The sequence below is a fragment of the Chelon labrosus genome (assembly GCF_963514085.1).
Source record: "Chelon labrosus genome assembly, chromosome: 7".
Taxonomy (NCBI): Eukaryota; Metazoa; Chordata; class Actinopteri; order Mugiliformes; family Mugilidae; genus Chelon; species Chelon labrosus.
In genome coordinates this window covers 26,015,299-26,040,013 of record NC_140343.1, presented here as the reverse complement: position 1 = coordinate 26,040,013, position 24,715 = coordinate 26,015,299, and the positions used below count along the sequence as shown (strand labels likewise).

General features: G+C 43.0%; 1 protein-coding gene across 1 annotated transcript in view; it reads left to right on the top strand.

Annotated features, from left to right (window-relative positions):
- The window catches only part of ptprsa (protein tyrosine phosphatase receptor type Sa), a 162,845-nt gene that overhangs the window by 15,108 nt on the left and 123,022 nt on the right, over positions 1-24,715 (top strand). The gene's annotated exons all lie outside the window — the stretch shown is intronic.

The window sequence follows — 24,715 nt, the reverse complement described above, 5'->3', positions numbered from 1 at the left end:
TCAGCTGATAAAGGCAGCAGGTGATTTAGAGTGCTATATGCAGTTCAGGCAAGGTTTGATTTCTTCTTGCCTGCAGAGGCTGCCTTTGGACTATTAGGGTCCTGTTTAATTCTGTTTGAACTCTTCCTGCAAGTAAACACGGAAACGTAGTGCAGTACTATGTGGCTTGTCGGGACATGCTTTTTTATTTATTTTTTTATCACTTTCTGGGATGATGTCATGCTGGGTTGTTGTGTTGTTGACACACGGGGAATTATGTTCCCCTCTGCTTTCATCTTTTAGCAGCACCCGACCGATCACCTGGCACTCCAAACGAAATCAAATGACACCTCTTGATGCTAAATTTGGTTTCTGCATTCCTCCGAGCAGATATCAGCCCAGCTTTCGATCAACCTGATGCGCCACCACCAACCTGCTTCTCACCCTCTTCCTCTCCTCTCTCTAATTTGCCTGTGGTGGTTTATCAGCAAATTTAGCTTAATGGGTAATGTAGTTTGCAGACCCTCACTGCTCATATCACTCCCAGCGCTGGCTGTCTATAATGGCGCACTGGCAGGGACTGTCACCTGGCGCTGTCATCTTGTCCTTCACACGTCAGCTCACATTTCACAGCAGGCCGCAGTTTTGACAAACGGGGACTTTACTCTGTCGAGCACGTCAGTCCCTCAGAGAAGACTGGCGATTGGATCAGCATCGAGACAATGCTTTGATATCTTCAGGAGTAACATGGAACACTTTCAAGAAGAAAGCTGCTGCCAGCTGTTGACAATTTTGGGTTGCTTGTGACACGACTGTTGTGCTAGAGTGTGGCGGCATTTTCTGAGGCAAATCTTGCTATAATCACACCCTCGGCCCTTTCAACTCACCACATCTCAAAAGGCTTGTGGTGCTCCGCAGGGCTGTAGCGTGGCATCTGAGAAAAAAAGTCCCCTTTGCCACTACAACCTTTGATGTGGCCGTGTTGTTGTTTGGTTTGAGTAACCCAGCTGTTACATTTAGGCTCAGACTGCCGTCAGCTTAAGATGTAGGTCGTGAAACACGCAGATTTTGTTTTTGGCACTCTTTTGAGCCAGTGTCCAGACTGGATAATGGTAAAGGCCTGACCGAAGTGAGATGTTAGTCTGAAGTATTTTTGCTCTATTTAGAGCTGTGGGTGCTGTGGGCACGTTCATATTCCATAAAATGTAAAGCACTCAGTACATATATTTTTTTCACAGCCGCATTTAGTCCAGCAGCTATTGCTATACTTAGTCCCCAAGGACTATGGTGGTGTTCCAACAATGTACAAGGCCTCTGTCTTAGTTTCTTTTATTTATCTTTCTCAGAACAGTTGCAAAAGGATTCAGACTCTTTTTAAGCACAGAGACTTCACATTTATCTGGTTCTCCTGGGAAAGGAAAATTTCAACGGAATATTTTGAACAAAACCAGAGTGTACCTCTGGATACCAACAATTGCTGACCTCTGTACCAGTGCCATTTCAGATTCATTCTCTTGCTCGAAGGCATGCGGGCTGTAGCAGTGGCAGAAGAGTGTGGCCTCTTGCCAGGAATTTGACCAGAAAGCTGGAATCCACCAATAGCACTTGATATCAGACAAGTACAAGCAGACTTTCTAAACATGTTGAATTTTCGGATCAGATCTTACACAGATATCACCCTGTTGTGTTGTTGTATTGCCTCCAATGGTCTTTAGTAAAGTAAGATAAGCAGATAAAAGTGACACACTAAAAGCCTTTAGGTTGGTTAGTAACAAAGTTTTGGTTTAGTTATTCTCTCTTTCTCACAGCAAAAACCCAAGGTTAACACTGTGACGCCCAAAAATGGCATCCGGTGTGGTTGAATCAGAGCAGTTTTAAAAATATGAGTTCTGGCACATTAGTACAGTATCGAACTTATTCTGGTATCTATCTGCGTCATTGCATCCCTACCAGAAAGGGCTTTATTCGAGATATACTCCCTCCCAGTCCAGAGATGTCTCGTAAGTTGCACTTCCTGTGTGAACTTGCACAACATAGCATGCTAAAATATAGCATTGGAACACCAGCCATCACAGTCCTACCAATTTTCCAGAGTTGAAACAGCAGCGAATGGGCCATGTGAAATCAGGAAGCCAGGGAGAAATAAAGTTATATTTTTGGAGCAGTAAGAGCTTAAAGGGGAAGAGAAAAGAGCTTTAATGTAGAGAAGCCTTTGTTGCCCTTAATGCTATCTTGCGTTCCTATAAAAACACCAAAATATGTGAGATGGGATTGCAAATTCAGAATAAATTTGTTGGGAGTTATTATACCCTGGAGTCATAATGTTTTAATTTGGCTCTGGCCCTCTGGTTGTGAAATTTCTGTGGCCTGCTGCCGCGTAAACAAAACACATTTAGCATAATTGCACCTTTGGTGGAGGCCTCTCTTCAAGGCAAGGTATTGATTTTCTCTCTCTCCCTCTGTCTCTCTCCTGCTCTGCTCTTTGTTTTTCTTCGCCTCAGCTTTATTTTCCCTTTTGCATTCCTCAACTGGAGTGTTCTCGCTCAGGCTCTTCCCATCTCCCCTGCCCTGGACGGCGCTCAAGGGGAAAAATAGTAACAAGAATGCATTTGCGATTACAGTATCCCAAATAGTGCTCACCTTATTGACACCGAAATCCTGGTTGCCAACCAGCCAATCTCTCTCAGTCCTATGTTGAAATCACAGTTAGTAATCTGGTACTGTTCTCAGTTCAGAAGGCAAGAAGAAGACCATCCTTAAAAAAACCCAACAAAACAAAAAAAACAACTGTGCTTTACCGTGTTGATTTGTTAAAGGGCACAAGAGCAGCTTTGCAGCATGTGAGAGGAATCCTGCAGATGGTTTCCTATTTGAAATTGGAAATGACTGGAATGGAGCTGGTTTGAGTTTCACTGTGCATGACACACAGATGCACATACACACAAGTTTGCACATCAGGCTTGTTCCAGTGCATCCAGATGCAGATACTTGATCAGTTTGGGATCTAGGGAATTTGGAGGCCAGGTCAACACCTTGTGCTGTTTTTCTTGTTTTTTGAGTTGTTTCAAAACCGTTTTTGTGTGTGCCTGTGTCAGACTGCATCCTGCTGGGGATGGCTGCTGCCATCAAGGAGTGTCATTGCTATGGGGTGGGGGTACCTGGTCTGGTCTAGGTGGGTCCTTGCTACATGTCTAAGTAACATCCACACAAATACCAGGTCCAAAAGTTTCCTAGCAGAACATTGTATTGTTACAAGATGGTCAATGTTACTCACTTCTCCTATTAGCGGTCATAATGTTATGCCTGATCGGCGTATGCATTATGTTTTCTTTATGTCAGTGAAACACAATGGAAATAATCCAGACTATATTTTACAGGCTACACAGTATATTAATGTAAAAATACATATATTTGTTTAAAAATCAATGTTAGGAACATGCCTTGGCTTAAATGCTCAAGTATATCCTCTCTGTGCAGTCTGCTTTGTTCCTTCTCCACCATCGAGATTGGCTCCGCTCCTCCGTGTCCCCCGCCCTCCCATCTCACTGGCTGCTATCTCGCCGTCTTATCATTCCTAAATAATCCGATAACTTCCCCCACTCTTTAATTAACAAGCAGCGCTGGAGCCCAGAACATCTCGGGCCAGTTTTGCACTGATCAAAGTGCAGAGACTCAGCGTCCATTACCGTCCCTGTCTTATCTCAAGCCTTTCTCCATCTTTGGTTTGAATCCTCTCACACCTCGGACTCTCTTTCACCTAATAATAATAATGCATTTCACGGCTTCTTACTTTGCACATTTCTATAATCACAGTATGGAGAATACATTTTATTTTGATGAATTTAAAGACCAGCTAATATCAGCGAGGAGTAAACTAAATGTTGAAGCCAACCTATTAGTTAGAGATTTTTTTATTGCCTGTGGAATCCCCTGGTTGTTTCAATGTATTTTGGCAAACGAATAATTCCCCAAATGTGAAATAGTGTGATTTTCTCTCATGCAGAGTGAACCACTGTGAACCTTTGTTGCGGCTGGTCTTGGCTGAGGACCACAGGGTAGTTTCTGCTTTTCTATTTAGATTATTTGGTGTTGAAAAGAGACTTCGTCCAATCCAATTTCCAGGGCTGGAGGCAAAGGTTACTCTGTGCTGTGTATGTCCTTCCAACTGATTTACATAGTACACCTTATTCGCTTAACCCTTTGGATGTGAAGTGATGCTTGAATATTGGCTGTGGTTTTTCTTTGTGTTTAAATTGTTAGCTTCTCATGAATTTTATTTTTAATTCACACAGAGCAAGATTGTGGCAAAGAGGGTGATGCTGGCGGATATATGAAATGGTTCCGTATAGTGCCTGCGCTTGTGGAGATTTTCTCAATTTTCATCTTCTCTCCCTGCTCCACTGAGAATTTTTATGTCGAAATCCGAAAAAGATTCTCAACTATGTAAAACGATGTGCAGTATTTGGCTCTTCTTTCTCTCTGTGCCGTCTTCTTCCGCCTTCTCTTAACTCGGCTTGACATTGATTGGTGTGAAGGGGTATTGGCCTTTTGTCAGGACGGGAAAACCATTTATGTATTCCCGAATTATTTGAATATATAAAGCTGAGCAAAATAACAGCTGCATTGAGGAGGTTATACAAGCAACACCTGAAACCATCTTCTCCCTTTTTTATTTATTGACCATGCATGTGTGTGCGAGCGGCGCTGCCTCCTCGGATTCTCGTCTGGCCGCTATTCAAGACCTCCTGCCTGGATTAACCTACACACACACACACACACACACACACACACACACACACACACACACACACATAAATGCACCAGGGCAATTATCCCCACCCTGTTAACAGCAAATTATATCCCTCCTGTCTGTGCATAAAACCCCTTTCATACGTGGTGCCGGTCTGTTGAATGTGTGTTCAGCCCACATTTGACCCGTTCTCAATGCGCAGCTGTCACAGGTTACTATCGTGCTGCACTTAAAACAGAGCACCAATTTTGAGAGCTCCAGACATTACCCCGTAACCATAGAATTAGACCAAATTACACTGCGCTTGAATAAAATATATAAATATTTCAGTTCAAGTGGACGACACACGTTGAACTACTCATAATAACCACTAATATTTGTGCGCGCAGACGAAAACCGACATATGCAAACAAAGCACAGCATGTCATGTGTTAAGCGGAGGCAGGATATTATTACAGGTTGATGAACACGGTCTCAGTCGGCACTGGGAAACATGACTGTAAACCTTTTCTTACATGTGCACGGTATGGTAAGCAACTTCAAGATACATGACTTCAAGTCACTCGCGTCCCGTGTACATGCAGCCACCTCTTAACCCCCCTTCGATTTGAGTAGACGCAAACCCGCACCTCTGAATGTCAGCACACATGTAACATAATGTCGCCAACTGTATTAACATACATAAGACATGATTTCTGCATGAACACGGATGGATACGCTCTGTACATTCACGGTCTAGTGAGCCGTTGTAAAATACTCAAGTGGCAACCGGACCTTTCTATAAATTACACTCATTTGTGCACTTGACGTATGTGCGTTTGTAGTACGTGGAAGTGTGTGTGGAAGGGAGAAAGTGAGAGAGGTAGTCAGGAAGTCATCGAGGGCCCCTCAAGTCTGGTGGAATGCAGAATGGGGGGGATGGGTGATCGCGGTTTGGGCCGACAGAGGAGGAGAGTTGGAGAGACTCGGAGAGCAGGGGGGTGCGGTGGTCCAAATTCATGGACACACACATACACACTTGCGCGCTCTACTGCCTACTATATTTTTACAGTATGAATAGGCTCGCACACAGATGTTCACTGTTTATGTGGCCCTCATCAGCCTCGATTCAACCTTCCCTCCGAGCAGCTGCGCCGAGTGCGTGCACACATACTAACAGGCTGGAACTTGCTATTTTTAGTCACAGCCTTTGGTGGTGAGGAAGCTAAGAGTGCAGCAACAGGCAGAATATAGTCATTTCTTGGGGGAAAAAAAGAAAAGCCCATTTGCAGTTTTGTTTCTATTCACCCAACACCTGCCCCGCCTTACTTCATCCTGCCCCACAGCATACGATCATTACCCCGTAAGCCGATAGGGGAGGGGATTCAGAAAATGAGGCCTGGGCATTTCACCTCACCTGGTTTGTATAACTTAGGCGGCAGAGAAAAGCTTGCAATCAGCATTCTTTTGCACCGCACACTCTTCAGAAATGTCTGACATTGACTTCACATGGCAGAAGTCTTATTCAGCACTCATTGGGAGTTGTTCTGTCTTTGTCTGAAATAAGTTGGCTGTGGCCATCAGAGGATTTGACTGAGAATTTAGCATATGAAGGGTTTCATTAAAATAAAATACAACTAATGAATCAAGTTAAAATAGAAATATATATTATGTATTTTGGGTTGATACAAAAACTCTAGTCAGTCACTCTAATCAGAGGATAGTAATGACAAAGAAAAAATGAAAAAAAAATGCACTAAATTGTATTTAAATGGGAAGAGAATTCCTGTAATGCTGCAAAGCTTTCCCAGAAACCTTTCGAAACAGAGTTAGCAAGATTTGGCACTTTCAGAAAGCAAACAAAAGAAAGAAAGAAATGCTCAGTATTAGTTCCTTTGAAATACGAAAACACCAGCAGCATGGCAATTCAATGTGTGTCCAGTTATTTAGTGGATGTCCAGACCTCAGCAGCGCTAAACTAATAAAGAAATGTGTTTTTTTTTTTTTAGTGTTTTGAATTTCAATGAGCCTCGCATGCGTACTGATCGGAAAAGACGGGGCGGCTAGGTAAGATTGATTTTCGGCTGAGCAAAAACAGATGCGCGTGAGTCAGGGAGCAGACGCACACACGGACCCACACACACAAACACACACACACACACACACACACACACGAGCGTCCGCACGAATATGCCAGCGCACATGCATAATCACAGACACTCCCAGACTACTCTCCTGAATACACTCCTGTATTCAGGAGGAAGGTTAATTGAAGGTTATAACGGGGGAGCTGGAGACGAGAGGCTTTCAGCAGTAACATGTGCGTGTGTGCTTTGCACCCCCCTTGCTTGCCCTGACCTCCTCACTTCTCTCTCTCTCTCTCTCTCTCTGTCTCTGTCTCTGTCTCTCTCTCTCTCTGTCTGTCTCTCCTTCTCCATCCGAAGCCCAGTCAAAATGTGCAGCCATGCAGATACATACGATCTCATTAATTCAACCCATCGGCTATACTGCAGTTCTTTCTCTCTCTTTCTCTCTCGCTCTCTCTCACTTCCCCTCTTTCCATATGCAAAGACCCCCACTAAAAGGTTAATATAATCTGTTACTGCTGAGGTTAACGATCTGTGGATACACTCTAACAAATGATGTGTCGCCATATCTCTCTCCTCCTATGTTTTCTCTAACTGCATTTGTTAATCTCTTTCTCTCTTCCTCTCTCTCTCTCCCTCTCTCTCTATATATGTCTATATATAGATATATACAGAATAAACAGCATGCAACACAATGTTCTTCCTTAGTATTTAAAACATTGACAGTGACTTGACAAATCCCTGAAACGTCCTCTAGTGCACGAAAGATCCACAAACAGGAGCGGTTGTTTGCTTTCAGTTGGCAAGTTATCATAAACTTGGAACGTAATTGAAGCCGGACCAAAGTCAGTCCAATTCAGTCTTATTTATATATGTGGTATCAGTCACAAAAAAAAAAAAAAAAAAACTGAAACTTTACAGAACCCAGAGCCTGAACCACTTCAAGAGCCAGCACTAAGGTAGTGGTGGCAAGGAAAGTTTTAACAAGAGGAAACCTTGAGCAGCAACCAGCTCATATGGAGAGACCCATCTGCTCGTGGTAAGGCGGGCATAGACAATGAAAAGAAGGAGGTGGGGAGTAGAAGAAAAGAGTATGCATGTTTATCCAAAGGATCATTGACCAAGTATAAATTATAGAACAGCTCACTGTGTATACATCAAATCTGCGTAATTAATTTGAAAGTCCTTTGTTTTCTTAGTAGTTGTATCTGGATGAAACTCATATTTCTTTATTTTGCTACTGAAGCTACTACTTTCTCCTTAAGTAATTCTAAGCATGGAAGCCATTTAGTTGAATCTCTGTAAGGTAAGATCCAGCAGACCTGATCTGTAGCAGACCTGATCTGTAGCTGGCCTTGACCTCCATGTGAAGTGAATACTTGATCTCATTTATGCAAACACATTGAATTCCTGTCTTTCTCGGAGACAACAATGTACTACGGTGCGAACATACGGCAGTCAGTCCTTTTTCCAGCTTTGACTTCACTTTGCTATTTAACTGCTAATGCTCAGTGTAGAGAATATTTGTAAGCATCTGCAGTGATTATTAAGTGAATGATAGGTGGTCCAGACCTGTGACATTGAGGATAAAGCCCTTTCCTAAGTGCTGAGGATTCACTTTGCATGGTGAGGTGCTTTGACAAAGTTGGTGTGTTTGCTGGTGTGTGCGAGCATAATCGCACTTTGCATTCATGTGTTATTGTGTGTTTGCACATACATGTGTGTGCGCTTGTGAGTGTATTAGCCTTTCTGTCCATCCATGCACCTGTGCATCGTGTGTGTGCCCTTCTGTCGTCACCCTCTTAGAGCCTTTCTCCCTCAGACACTCATTAGGATGTCACCCTAAGCAGGCCCATCTATTCTATCTGTGGAATGCAGTTAGCTGGGAGGGATTGGGGCGGCAGCCATGTTGAATTTCTGGGGGAAAAAATAGAGGGGCTGTGAGGGTGAAAGGCATGATATACATTTTTTTTGTGTGTTTGTTATTTCGTTTAGTGACTGGATATTTTAAAGACATGTTCTGTGTACTAATATAGTTAGTACACACTATAGTTTTGGATGCTCGTGACCGTGGTAACCTCGTCACAACTACATTGCCACAATATTAAAACCACTGACAGGAGACGTGAATAACATTGACCATCTTGTGACAATTCAGTGTTCTGCTGGAAAACTTTTGGACCTTTCATTCATGTGGATGTTACTTAGACATGTAGCACCCACCTAGACCAGACCAGGCACCTCCACCCCATAGCAATGACACTCCTTGATGGCAGCAGCCATCCCCAGCAGGATGCAGCCTGACACAGACACACACACAAAAAATGCTTTAGGAACAACTAAAAAAACATGAAGAACAGCACAAGGTGTTGACCTGGCCTCCAAATTCACTAGATCCCAAACTGATCAAGTATCTGTGGGATGAATTGGAACAAGTCTGATCCACAGAGGCCCCTCCCCTCAACCCATAGGACCCAAAGGCCCCTACTAACATTGTGTTGCCAGACACCACAGGACACCCTCATAAGGCCCATGTCCATTCATTACTCTATAGCTAATGTGCTCCTACATGGTAAGGCTGTATAAATTCAGATTCCGTACTGCAAGAACCGCTATAGGTCATCTTGGGCGATTGTGTTACTCTAAAGTTTCTCATACCATTTAACCAAAAGGGAAGGTGATGTTTTGCAAGCTGAGGAGAGTCACCAGCATTTGGCAAGTCATTTCCACTCCAAGCCATCTGCTCTGCACAATTGCATCTCTCAGTCACAGCGGATGAAAGTACAGCTATAGCAAATTTCGCCTTATGTTATAGGTAATGGAAAAAAAAAAGAAGCAAAAACTACGCTAATGACTACAAAATAGTGTTAAGCCCCTCCATTAAATTGCATATGATATAATCTCATCTCTGACTCTAGAATATTCTATAAATGTTTTGTCATAACACAGGATTAAGATACCATTGAGTATAGACTAGTAGATAAAAACTGCACCATAGAAGAAGACTGCTACAGATTCATTATTAAATACCATTCAAATGGCTCTTGTAGGAATATAATTGAAATACTATTAAGAAACTACACCAGATAAGAAATACCAAACGCGGCTACTGCAAACTCTACTTAGCAAAGTCGATCATATTATAAGATTAGTACGGGAATTTCACATCAGAGCTATCGCCAGCTTCCCACTTTCTCTTGCTTCTCCTTTTTCCTCTTACCCCCTCCCTCCTCCCCCCATTTCCTTCACTCTCTTCCATTTCCATGGTAAACAGACAGATGAATAATTTAATCACGATCGATTCGTTTGTTTCGGGCTCAAATGTCAGGGTGTCATTTGATCACAACCCTCTCCTTCACCTGCCCCCCTCCCTGCCCCCTCTCATTACTCCATGGGGCCAAACAACAGGCTTTCCTCCCTTTAATGAGGAGGAGGCTGTATTCCTGTCACTGAAACGTGTTTATTGAAGGAATCTCTGTTTGGTCTTAGCACTGATCCGTCTGCTTCACAGTGTTTGCTACCTACCCCTGGCTGTCTTTGTTCTTGTGGTGTGCGTTCGGCTCTAACTAAATTTTGCGGCTGTGTGTTTATGCGTCTCCCGTCAGATGCGACTGTGTGTCAGTTCCGACCCTGACGCTGTTGGCATCATCGCGTGAAGACCAGTCACCATGTTGTTATTTCTTCTCTTCTTCTACTCACAGAGGAGTGAAAGCCAGGCAGGCGGGGGGGAGGAGGTGGGCCGAGGGAAAGAATTAAAACAAACAAGACGAAGAGCAGGCAGATGAGTGATGTCAAGATGAGAGCGAGAGACGAGGGAAGGATGAGGGTGGAAAGCAACGGGGGAAGTTTGGAAAGTCTAAAGAAAACAAGTGATCGTCAAAGGAATTAAAGGGAGGGCATGTGGAGCAGGAACAGAGATTGAATGACAACGTTTTATAGAAAATATGAAAAAGGAAGCGGAGTGTAAACATTAAATGGAAAAGCCCGAGGTGTACTTTGCAGCATTACTGCATCAAACAAAACATGTTTGTGCGGAGAATCGGGCACATTACCGCCAGTGCCTGATTAAAGTATGAATAAAATATAATTTATTTAAAATACCATATTATTGCTTGTGTTCCCAGCCGCTTTGTGGGAAAGCGCCTCTGTTGTTTACATCCAAATCAGCATCTAGTATTCACATGCTGTTTGGTTTGATTTTGAGCTAATTAATATTTGTTTATGAGAGTGCATTAAGGAAAAAGAAAAGTACCGAGCAAAGTTTAAAAAAAGCATTTTTTTCCCTTGCAGCTGCCTTTCATAGCCGGTTATGGCCACCCATATATCAGTGGACTAGTGTGACAGATTGCTAAGAATGGGACAGACAAAACACACTCATAAAAATAGCCACGGCATGACAGGAACTCTTTAAGAGCATGTAGTTGGCCCTGTTTAGTTTTTAACCAGCTAAAACAGAGCCAAGTGTCAGTGACTGTTAAAATAATGACATTGAAGAAATAAATAACAAAAAAAAGAGAATCCAAAGTTTGTGTGCATGTGTGTAGGGGGTCGCACTAGACCCTGTGTTATCTACTGCAGATGATGAGGGAAGAAAGGGCAGCTGGTTCACATTTCCATGGTGCAGGAAGATGGCAGCCAGCTGCGCTACAGCTCTGATGTAGCCTGCACCCCTCCACACACACACACACACACACACACACTCTAACACTGTGGTGGAAAATGCTGGATATTGCTGTTGTTGCTCTGGGTCCATTCATGAGTTGACCTGGCTACGAGCACTGCTGCAATGCCCAGGTGGCTGAGGTGGCCTCATGGGACCTTGTTAGTGACAAACACACACACACACACACACACACTTGCCACACACACCACACTCAGCTTATGCTTGCATTTGATATCTAGGGCACAGAGCTATCACAGAACGACACATTTAGTTGCAAAACTGTAAACAAAATATATTTATTAATTATAAACAACTCAGAATTAAGGAGGACCCTGTCAGGTGCTGTCAGTGCTTTAATTAGGTTATGAACTGTGCTTTTTAAAGTTTTAATTAGCATTAGATAAATGAAATAAGCTTCCCAGACTATGGACATTTTCATCATAATTATTATAATCTGGAGAGAGACTAGATCCACACGATTTCCATTTTTTTGTGAGCCCTCACTTGTCTGCCTCCTAATTTTTAACTCTCATGTCACAAATGGCAAAGGAGAAAAAGACCACTTTCTTAAAAAAACGCATGTATTTCTATGCATAACTCATCATAAAACATAATAAAATACTGGCCAATTATTTTCATATTTATCAACCAATTTATGCAGCAAGCAAATTATGTTTTAACAAGCTGCGAATGAGCCGTGGCATTATGAGCTTGCTACTGGCCTTGGTTGGTTTCTCTGGCTGACTCTCCATGCTCTTATTTTGTTTCATTGTCTCTAATCTACCTCAGAGGCTTTCCTGCTATGATGCCAGCAAACACGGGGCTGAAATGAGGGATGAAAGGGCAATAGAATACTGATTAACTTCATAGTGCCAGTTAAGCTGCTTTCTGTGTGTGTGTGTGTGTGTGTGTGTGTGAGCGCGCAGGGATGTACACACATTTGAGTCAGTATTCGCATCAGTTCACGTGATGGCAAAAGCCATGCCACATGCACACGCAGACGCACAGAGAGGCACACAGACAGCCTACACGCTTAAACACACCGAGTCGGCAGAGAAGACAGAGGAGGGACGAGTCGACCAGATGGAGCAGCCTGCTTCTTGCTGAGCGAGCTTGACGACAGCTGAACAGCTTGAGGTGTACCGGAGTGGCAGGCCACAAACACACTCGCAGTTACAGATCGCACACACACACACACACACCCACACACACACACACACACACACACATACTGTACTTACGAATACGAGGACTCACTACCTCACACCTCGCGTTTCTGTAGACCTGTCACACACAAGCGCAGGGTGACACCCATAGACCTTCATGTGCACACAAACACACATGCACTCACTTAGACAAAGAGAACAGATTCATACTGAAGTCTATACACACTCAATAACACATTCCATCAGACAATCACGCCTTAGTTATGCATAATCAAGAGCTATAGTGCCACTGGTAGCGATGGCTTATTGGAGGGCTCGCTGTCTAGTCCAGCGTCTAAACGTTGCATCTCTAGCCATTTCCTTCCCTTTCTTCCCTCTTTTCATTCTCACCCCTTCTCCCTCACCCTCTCCTCTCTCCCCTCATTCCTCCCTTTCTACGAATCGTGACTCTCCAGTCAGCCCATTCCCTTAGCTGTGATTACAGGCTTTGGATTCTAGCCTGCATCCATTTCGAGGCCCGGAGGCTTTGGAAAAAACCAGCCGTCTTTTTGATTCCAATAAATAAAGGCGAGTGAGGGTGATCCAAATATGTGAAGCGAGCAAGAAAACGAGTTGTACACAACTCTTATGGTGAATAACCAAAACAAAAAGACAATATGAAAAGCAAGGAAAAATGGCAATGGTTGGGTGCAAGCCAGCACTCACTGACTGATGCCAAGAAGATGAGCAGCTTGGTGGTACAGCAGCCTGGCAGGGCTGCCATATTTTTATGCTGTTTCTCAAATGTCGTTAACTCTATTACTCTTTTGAAAAAATAATTGCCATGATGTCTATGTGGTTGAATGTCCTTTATATGTGCCCATTATGCTTTCGCGTCCCACTCCCTGATGTTTTGATTTTAGGCTGCTGATAATACCTTAGAGGCATGTTTCACTTTGTTGCAAAGTTTCCATCGTGTGCTGTGGAGGGTGCGTGTTTTCATTCCACCTTCCACGTAACCCCGCATGAACTGATTTCACTTTGTTCCTTACCTGGATGAAGATGTAGAGAGTGTGTTGAACAAGTTTAAGCTCATTTATCACCATAGCATTCCATTATAAGCTTGTTTTGAAAGATGCAGAAAAAACAAGCTTGTTAGAAACCATCAATTAAATTCCAAACAAGATTATGCCTACAGTAATAAACCGGACAAATGATTGACTGTTAAGTAGATAAGAGATCACACCACACTTAATCAACTTCATTTATTCCATCTATTATTCACTAGCTTTCTTGTCCATGACAATGTGGTGCTTTAACTGTAACTAACCTAAGAGCCATTCAGAAAATAGTAGTCCATGGCAAAACTTATGTTTGAGTTGCCTCCTCTCAAGATCAGATAGTAGAAAGATAAAAAAAGACATCCTGAAAGAGGTCTACCTGGACAGTGAACATGACACACCATAAAAGACAGCCGCTGCATTTGTTTGTTAGATGTCAAAACGTTGGAAGAAGTAATTTTTTGTCTTCTCCTGAGAACCGCCTGTGACTTGGCATCTTCCACAGTCTTTGTGTTTACTTCCCGACAGTTCCTCTGGAGAGATCACAAGATCAGAATGTACACTGGGCAGACCTTGGCCAAGAAAGAATCAGTCTGGTTGAGACCTAAGAACATCATGGGCTTTGCCAGTGGCCCAAAACCTATAAGACCAGAACAAAACCCCGTCAAACACGTCCCAAACAAAAGAAAACCTGTCTTGAGGCTTGACTTGAGACAAAGAACAGAATTCAGTCTGTTTATGGATGTAAAATCACTGTAATCCCTAACCAGATTAGAATGGTAAACATGTCTGATGCACTACAGTGCCTTCATACATCCCATTCAGATTCTCGGGCCAAGATTCTGTTGGTTGTCTTTAGCCAGTGTGTTGTAAACCAGTGAAATTCAAAGGTTTTTGGTCTAATCCCGAGACAGAAAGGCCTGCATGAGCTGTGAGCTTCAAAGGCATAAGGAATTGCATTGCCCACCATCACTACCAAAGTGCTCTTGAGCTAAATGCTTAATGCTCGATCTGCTGCATGATGCATTGACTCACCAAGCCCACCAAGACTTTTCTGTCTCAGTCTTACTGACACACACACTCTCTCTCTCTCTCCCTCTCTCTGAGTATACAATGTTCTCCAGCTCAATAGGAGTGGCCTCTCTCCACAGTCTGGTCCGAGGCCAGTATCAGTATCCATCTGTCTCCAGTAAACCCCCCATCATAGAAACGACCACCTCCCAAATCCCTTCGTCATCCGTTGTGCGGACTCATCTACTTTGGATGCGGTTTCCCCTGGAGTCCGTGTGTGCGTGTGAGAAAGAGATTGTTTCTAAAGCAGCAGGGTGTGTTTTCTCCCTTATGTTGTAATTGTGTATGCAGACATTCTTACCTCTTTAGCTCCTCTCCTGTTTCTTTGCCAGCCTCTATCATGCTTCCTATGTGCATGCAATATGTTTGCATGTGTATATATATATGTGTGTGTGTGTGTGTGTGTGTGTGTGTGTGTGTGTGTGTGGCTTGTGCCTTAGCTAGGTATGCATATCATGGAGCATGGAGAGTTGAGCTATCCCTCCCTCATACTTTTTCTCTTAGTCTCTACCTCTCTTCCCTAGCTCCATGCAGGGTGGCGTAAAGCATAACAATACACAGCATGGGCGTGCAAAGTGGTGAAACACACAGAGAAAATAAAAGACAGCGAGGCAGAGAGAAAGGGGTCTTGTTTATGCATTAGTTGCAGGACTTAAAAGCCCCCCCACCCACTCTACCACCACTTAAAATCAGCGTGGGTACTGCAGGCAGGAAAACAAACAAACAAACCTGGCAACCCCTACCTGCCCCATCGCTACTGGGGTGCTGCTGTTTTGAACACTGCAGAATAAATTTACTTGTCTACATTCTCTTAAAAATATGTTATTTCATATGCATGCCATATACTGTATAGGTGTGACTCATACACCTGCATATACAAAACTTGCATATGCTTCATTCAGTAAAACCAGGCAGGGATGGATGGATGGATGGATGGATGGATGGCTCACGGTGCTCTGCTGTGAAGGAATGTGTGGTTTATAAAAAGAAAAGAGGATTTTAAGAGGTTTGCCAGCTGGCTGACCTTGCACCTTTGACCTCAGCAAACCCCACCACACTCCTCAACTCCCATCCCTCCCTGGGCTCTCTGAAATTCATTCTGAAGTCAACAGCACACAAAGAGATGGGGATTCAAATGGACTTTCAAATGTGATGGAGAGTCATCTGTTGGAGTGAGAGGGTCAGAGGGTGGATGGGTGCCCAAAGGAGTGATAGTGGGTGGGTGGTTATGTACAGTGAGTGAGATATCCAGTGTGTAAACATGCATGTCTGAGGAGTAACTTGTGGCCACCGTATGGGCCTCTCTACTCGTGCACCGCATATAGATTCAGTGTGTGTGCAGTGAGTTTCTTAGAAGCGCTATTGTGTTACCATCGCCGCCTTTTTCTGGCTTGTGCCCACGTGCATGCCTGCCGTCCACAATAACCCTCTGTATGGCTCACAAACAAAGTCTTTATTCCAGCGGGTGGGAGGGAAGTAAGGGCAATTCGCGACGACTGGCTCTTGTGTTTCAATAAGTTATTGTGGATGAATACATTAATATGGATCATGCCACATTAATACATCCCACTGAATCCTCTCCTACTCGTGCAGCGTCTACCAGCCACTGGCTGAATGCAGGTCATGTGAGGTGGCTTGAGCCACAGTGTTCGGTCAAAGGACACGGGACTTTTCACGCTGGGCTGTCAGATGGTTATCTGGAAGAACCGGGGGGATTTTTACGGGAAAATTTTTCAGTTGTGGCCTTTTCAAAAAATAGCAGCTGTAATTGTCCGACTATATCTAGTTCTTCTTATGCATACAGTGTGCAGTGACTGTCCCTTGGCAACATTTTTCTTTTTCAGTATAACAAAGACTGAATAGTGATATTCAGTTATTATAATTGACAATATTAAGTATAATTATGCTCACAGACAGGTTGAATTCCAATTTTTTTTAATGTATTTAAATGCAAATGAAAAGGCATATTGTTGTTCTTGTGTGCTTGGACTTGTGAGTCCATGTAAGTCAGCGTTTGTTGTTGCTGTTTTTCCATATTTTTTTCTTTTTTCTTTTTCTTTTTTTTTTTTTTGGAGTTGCCCGCAGTATGTTGAAAACCAGATTTTTAGTAGAAAGCCCAAAGTCAAAGTGTCGCATTTGCCCCTGTCCGTTCCTCGATCCTTTTTAACGTGGCTATAAAAAACAGTTGTCTTTCCCATGCCGTAGCGGTGGTGCTGGCGGTGGGACTGTGATGGCTTTACTGACAGGCAGAAAGACAGAGTGTGGGTCAAGCTCGCCATCTGTCTCTGCTTTTTACAGTGCTTTGACTGACAGGGGTGCAGACACTCCCCTAACCTCGAGTCCAAACAGGATCCGCACAGCCTGTTGCACAACTCTAATTGCAGTGGAAGCGTGTTTATCTTCTCTCTCGAAAGTTGAACCGTATAATCAAATTCAAACTCACTCTAATCAAGCAACATGTAAATACAGCATTAGTGCTGAGACATACTAACTAAAATATTAAAGGTACGCAACCTAATCCCAGCAGAGGCAGGAGTGGAGTGTTGAGTGATGTGCAGTCGGGAGTCTTGTTTATGTCTGTTGCAGCTCTCATTGACTGGATGGTGGTGAAAATGTACATTTCTGATGGGGGGGAGTTGATAAGCGTCATGTTCACTCTTTCTTTTAGTCAATAATCAGATGATGGCACAAAGAAGAGCAAATTAAAATACACCTTCCCCTATTCCACTTGGAAATCTTAATTCAGCCTACAAAACTTAGGTTATTATAATACTGTTTAGCCTGCTGCTGGGCTTTGTCCCCGTTTCAGAAGCAAATTACCAGGATTAACTCCATTTTCAATTAATACCCTGGAAAAAAAAAAAAAAGAACCTGAAAAAGATGACCACACTTGATGAGGAGAGTTTTTTTTGTTTTTTTTTAAATCAGAGCCAGTGGCGTTCTCTCCCTTTTGTATCCGAGTGTGTGTTTCCGAGTCAGTGTGTTTGTGTATAAGTTTGTGTCTCGTTCACGCTCATTCAAAATTCATTAAAAAGGTGCCAGGACAAAAGGAACCTTGGATATGAACCCTGGAAAAAAAGCATCCTCATAACAGTAACAGCAAATGATGCAGCCACATATTGTATTGAACTGAATGATCGCTATGAAAGCAGGTGAGAATTACATTCTGAAACCTGAATTTGGAAAAGGCAGAAAATGAACCTAATTTATTGCAGAAAGAAAGCCCTCTCTGTTTTTTTTAACATAAAATAAAACTAAACTAACAAGAAGCAAAGGCGTAACTTTCAAGTTCCAATTTTTTCTCGATATCTACCTTCCCCTTATGGAGAGTAAAAGAAAATCTTTAAAATTCTTGCTTTTTCAAGCATTGAGCCAAAGATAACTCCAGTTTTACTCAGTTGTGAATTTTAATAACATGCCAGTAGTCATTTTGTTGTGTAGGTGTCACAGTTTTTCAAATGGTGTATATCCCATTTTGGAAAGGAAACTTCTCAAACCACACAGCAAATGTTACACAGTGAGCTGTGCCAATTGCAGAGAGGAGGTTTGGAGACATTTTCTAAACACCCTGGTCTGCCAGTCTTTGCTTCCTCTGCCTCCTACTCAAACACTTAGAATAATCTCATTCCCCCCTGTCTGCATCCCCCTTTCAGAATGAATATGAGCCATGCTGTCCCAGACGCCCTTCAAAAACTACTTTCTCCCTCCTGTGGCAATTTTTTTTTAAAGGACATTCAAGTTGCTGGTCAGTCGGTGCAATGCTCGCCTGACTCTATCGGCAGTGGTCCAAAAGCTGATGTCACCCTTCCAATCCGCCCTTCCACCACTTCTTCTAAACACCACAATCTCTTTTGGATAACTGCCCCTTAATGTCAAGAACTGCCTCACGGCCCCCACCTTGCCTCTTTTCTCCACCTTCCAACTGTGATGTCTTCTTTATCCTATAATCAAATGGCACCTTTATGCATGTTATAGTAGTGCCCTCTCCCTCTCTGTGCCCCAGATTGTTATTACCCAAGGTGATGGCTGTCACAGACAGCGCCACCGGTAACCTTTGGCCCTTATTGTCATTTGCAGCCAGGGCGACAGACCAGGAGAGGTGGAAAACCTTGTGTGTGGTGTGTGTGAATTTCGTCTGCCAATTTGTAGCGGCACAGTGTGGCGAGGTTACACGGGTGACGGATAGTGTGCCACCCCTCAGTGGTAAACAAAATGGCTGTGCAATAAAGTGCACATTTAGGTGGTCAGCCTGCCCCCCAAGCCTCCTAACTGCCAATCTGTTGGTCCTGACTGCAGAGCCCCAAAGCTTGCTGCTGTGCATTCAACCTCAGCAGTGGTGGATTTCACCTAAAAGCCTCACAGTCCATGGTGTTTACTGGAAGGACAGTCCTGCCTCATAATGTTCAGAGTAAACCCATTTCCTGCCTATTGAACTCAGGACTACACTGGGAGAAAAACAAAAGCTGGAAGATTTAATGGCCTTGTGGTAATTTGGTGTCAAGTCTTTCGGTAAACCTCCAGTTCTTTTGGGGAGTAGGCAGACACAACAGTCTTATCGTTGTTCCCCTGAATTCTGTGAAGTGTGCCTAAACAATAATCAGAAAAATATCTCAGCCAGATGCACAAGTGACAAAGTTCTTTGCTGCCAGCCCATCATTTCACAGAAAACATTATTTTGGAAATATACTTGAGACTACCTTTAGCAGTGCTTTGCAGAAAAATCTCAGTAATAAGGTAAACTGGAACTCAAAACCCCAAGATCCCAAGAAAGGTTATGTCGCTCCCAGAGGGATAGCAGATGGTCGACACAAGGTGTCTCTGAGGTGTCAAGTACCATTTCTGGGCTTGGGAGGTTGGGAACAGTTAAGGGCGAAGGCTCATGGGAAAGCTCCTCCAAGGAGAGGTTGCCAGGGCAGGGCATTCTGCAATCTCTTAATGAGGTCACTGTAGTGCAGTTCTCCCTGCCTGTGCAAACAGCTTTTACGTAGGCAAATAAAACGGTGTTCACGCATCACTACAACGAAAAATGTATTCTTCAAAATGCGATGTGTTCGTGTGGGGAAAGGTCACAGTGGCAGTTTCGGGTGTCTTCCGGATTTCAAAGTACCAGTTGTTCCAGTAGCAATGGAGACTCAGGGATTGGCCCAAAATTGGGAATGTTAATGTCTCTCTGTAAGTATTCTAGCATTTCTTCTGGTTCTGATTACTGTAGCCCACCTAATTTATCAGACATGCAAGGTCTCAGATAATAATTTTCACATTTATTATCACATTGCTGCTCGGAGTGCTACTTGTTGCAGATAACAGTTTGTGCAGTTTTTACTGCTCTTACATGTAATGTAAGTTTAATGCTCAAATATTATAGACAATATCTCATTTCATTATCTTACATATTCCCCTCCCAACATATTGCTATCCACCGGGACGTCTTTATACATGGTTAATGACAGGTGCTCCTTATTTCAAATTCCTTTGGCACTGTTCTCCACGGCTAGAACGGATGGGAATGAAAGAGTGAAGCCGGGAGGTAGATACACAGTGGGCTATTTACATAATAGCCCCTGCAGTTCCATGCAAATTCATGTGATTCCCCCACCAAACATCTGCAATGCAAGCATAGCTTAGTATGCATGAGTTTCAAGGGGGAAGGGAGGAGAGAGAGACGGTATAAGGGAGAGAGGAGGGGAAGGGGTACGTTTGAGAAAAATAAGACAGAGATTGAGCATAGGAAGGATGACTAGTCTGATCAGGGGGCTATATTTAGAAGGCACACACACACACACGCATCTCAGAGTAGATTTTGCCTTAAGATGTATAATACCCTATGCAGAAAACTAAAAAGTTGGAGGGAGGGTGTTTGTGTTTGGCTGGTGTTGCTGCTTACCCATAATACACAGAATCAACACCATTAGTTTTTCAGCATGGTAAAAATAGATGGTTGGTAGAGACTTGTTTTAGTGCTGGGGTTGGAGTATGTGTCTGGTTTGCAAGAATATAGGCGTATGCACAATTACTCCCTGATACCCTAACAAATGAAATATACGGACGCATAGAAATGAGTTCACACCTAATGATCATTCAAATGCGCGCATAAAAATTAATGAGGAATATTAAATCACCTGCTCACATGCTGTAAGTATACATATGCAAATCCAACCTAGCACAACCGTAAAATATGACGTGCAAAGACTGTTTATGTACACATAAACGCATATAAATATGTGCTCATCAACACATACGGTCAGTATCGATACAACGCATACAGCCCTGGTCGTAACTCACCGACACGTATAGTGCACTGATATACTGAACGCTCCTGCATCTTACATCTTTGTGTTGTTGGTCCTCTGTAAAGCATGAATCAATGAAAGGCAGTAAACTCGATGAGGGAAAGGCCTGTAACTCGGGGCTGACGCATAAAAACTTCATATAAGGTGAAAGACTGCAGAGGGAGAGACCGCAGCTGAAGGCTGATCATAAACAGCAGATAGTGGAGTTTAGAGAGGACGGTGAAAAGGAAAGGATTCGCTTGAAAATTTGTATTTTCCCATTATCTTACAACAGATACACCAGTTAAAATTGCTGAAGTGACCCTCGGATTAGTGTTGTTAGTTGTGTCTTAGAGTAATTTAGAAGCCATGGTCAGGCTTTTGTCGTAGATACGAGGCACTGGATAAGAACGGCTGATGTTCTGTCTCCAGATGAAAAGATTAACCTATATATAGACCTCGGCTCCTTTTACACGCCCTGTATGCCCTTTATAGAAAAAAATAATAGGTGTCCTTGGCTGGACATTGCATTCACGTCAACTGCTAAAGACCTAGGAGGCTCAGGGTCTTAGAAAGGGATTCTAACTTGTGCAGAGGCAGCCAGCCATTTGTCTTAGCCTAGGTGACTGTGAGCTGCCAGCATCACTCACTCAAATGCTCTACAATTTTTATTAGAGATATTGTTGCTGTAACCATATTTTGCAAATATTAAATAATGCAATGCTAATGCTTTTGTATTTATTATGTAGTGGAGCCAAAGAAAAGAATTTGGTATGCTCTAGAAACGAGTGAGTCAAATTATTCTAGAAATGAAACCCTCAGCCAACCAAACTGTTGTGCTTGATGATGAGCCATATATGAGCCATATATCTTTACATTTTATTGTATTATATGATGTAGTTTTCACATCGGACTATGCATCAGTGCATGGGAAGAGTTGGGTTTCACTGCCTTTTATTGACAAACGTGTGTGTACACGCCTGTACCTTCATTCACATTTTAGGGTTCACCCCTTCCTTTTGTAATATCTTCTGTGGCCCACTGTGGCACGTGTTCGTTTCGGATGTGCACGCATTCCCTATCCAGCGGTGCTGCTCTCATTTCATGCTTATGGTGCAAATTCCCATCTCCCCCCTTCCCTTCAGTGCCTTTCTCAATCTCGGTAATCAAATGCATTAGTATCAATATTGCATGGGGGAAACGAACTGAATTTAAAGCTTGACCATGTCAAAGCGAGAGTCCCTGATAGCCAGTGACTGCCACCACTCAGTGGAAATTGCGCTGCCATTTTGGCTGTAATTACTGAAGCCTGGCACCGGGGTTAATATCTAGAGTCATGGACAGTTTTCACGGGGGATACAGGTTCTAGCTATGAAATGTATTCATTGGCCATCAGAGGGTATAGCCTAGAGTTTAATGAAAAGACTTTGTCAATGTGGTTGGTGCTACATTGTTTCATTTCGTTTTTCTTTTTTTCTTTTTTTTTTTTAAAGCTGACGAAACAAACAATCTTGTAATAAAGTCTCATAACTTATTCATAAATTAGCATAAATTGTCAAATTATTGGGATTGTTCATGATGAATTTTAGTCCATTATTCACTCACTGTTTTTTTTAGATCAACATCTGGTAGAAATCTGCTTAATGTTAAGTTACTGTCGTATAATTTATTAGAATTCAGTTATCTTTTGTCTTTTTTTTGTTCAATTTTCTTTTCCTTTCTTTTTAAATTTTTTTTTTTTTTTTTTTGCAAAGCAGTAGAACATGAATAGGCTATGCTTTTAATTTTCCTTCTTGCTCATCACCTTGATTTCCCCCGGAAATGCCCCACTTATTACAGTCATCCGAGTCACATTGAAATGTGTAAAACTACATCATTAGCAGTTTCCTCTCGATCACTGCCCATAATGTGGAAGCGGCTGACGGGTTTATCAATCGATTGGCCTCTCGGCTAGCATTGCCAGAATGCTAAATACTCTCGTTCCTCTGCCCATTTCTGGGCCGAAAGCGATGAATGCTTTTAGCCAGAGTTGACAGGTATTCCCACGGAGGCGCTAATAGCGAGAGAAACATGCTGCGCTTTCTCTACTGCGTCTGCCTTTTGATCAGCCGAGGGCTTCGTACCGTTTTCACACTGCGGACAAACGTACAGTATCTACTCTGCTCTGCTCTACCCTGCTTCTCTGTTCACTCGCCTCTGAACAACCCGAGAGTTATTATATCCAATAATAAGCAGATAAAAGTAAAGTTTTCGTTTCCTTGGAAAGGTTTGGCTTCCCAAATCCCTAAAGAATATGTATAAGTAATGTATTATAAGTGTGAATGGATCTCTGTCTATTCTTCATCTTACATTTACATTTCAGAGAAGAAGGTAGAATGAAGCGTTGCAGACAGTGTCAGCGGTAAGACACACACTCGCGGCCTAAGGTTATGTTTGGTGAGGCTGTTGAACAACAATAGCTGTTGTAATTGTGTTGTGAAGTTTATATAGCAACCAGAGGTGGAGATAGCAAGCCATGCCCTGAGGGGAGGGCCATAAATCATAACCTTGGCATCTTGTGAGGAGAGAGAAAGAGTAATTCCCTACAGGCATGCAAGATTCCTTCTACCTACACCAATGTTTACAGTGAGAACAATAGGGGCATGATTCAGAAGTCCCCCAGACAATTTGATACTCCTCTATTCATGTTTCCTGTATTTCGCTCACTTCTCACCATTGACATCACATGCCCTCCAGGCTGGGAGAAAAGAAAGAAAAATGAAAACAAACAAGGACACACATGTCGGTCGTGTGTGTGTATAGTGCCGCGCTGAAAGATGAGTTGAGCTTCTGAAAAAACACCCACTCCTTCTTGGCATGGTGTTGCCCCCCCCCCCCCCAAAAAAAAAAAAGATCTATTGTTGATCTCTCCCTCTCTGTTTGTGTAAGTGTGTCACACGATCTTGAGGCAGTTTTATATGGTAGCTGTCTGAGGTGCTTTGTTACCCTGCTATTAGCAGTGGTTCTCCACGTCTGACGGTGCCACTGTCAAAAATGTATAAAACAACCTCATAACATGAGACCTTTAACACTTCTGGCAGCTTTAGATGCTTATTTATTCAGTGTGTCGGATTCAGGTGAGATGTTGTAGACCATGATAGTTTGTTAGTCAAAGCTGTCCCCACTTTTACTCTAAAATAACTGAGAACATTATATATAATACAAAATTATATATTCTGGTTATGTATTCATGCATTTGGATTTGGATCAGGGACAGAAAGTGATTGGTTTAAGGGTTCAGAACGATAAACGTGTTTTGACAAAATATCACCTTTAACCACAAGGTTACCAAGGAAAAAAGACACGTCAACGCCAATGCTGTCCACACAGTTTGTACTGTTTGTATTCCGTTAACCGCCTAGTGTGCAGATAATTAATCTTCGTTCTAGAGTATCGCCCTCACCCCTCGTGTAGTCTCTGCAGAGCCGTAGCATCCCCTGGAGCTTGGAACAGCTCATTGTCTTGCACAAGGACGCTTAAAGCAGGGCAGATGCTGGCTGACACAGGGCCTTGACCCTTTGTCCTGTGATCTAGGTCCTCCGAGAGTGGTCAGTTTTGTATTTTCATGGTCGCACCTGAGACAGACTTTCTGTTGCTCTCTGTTGAAGTGTCCTTGAATATAAGACTGCTTACGCCTCTGCACGCATTCCTCTGTACACTGTAAGTAAAAAG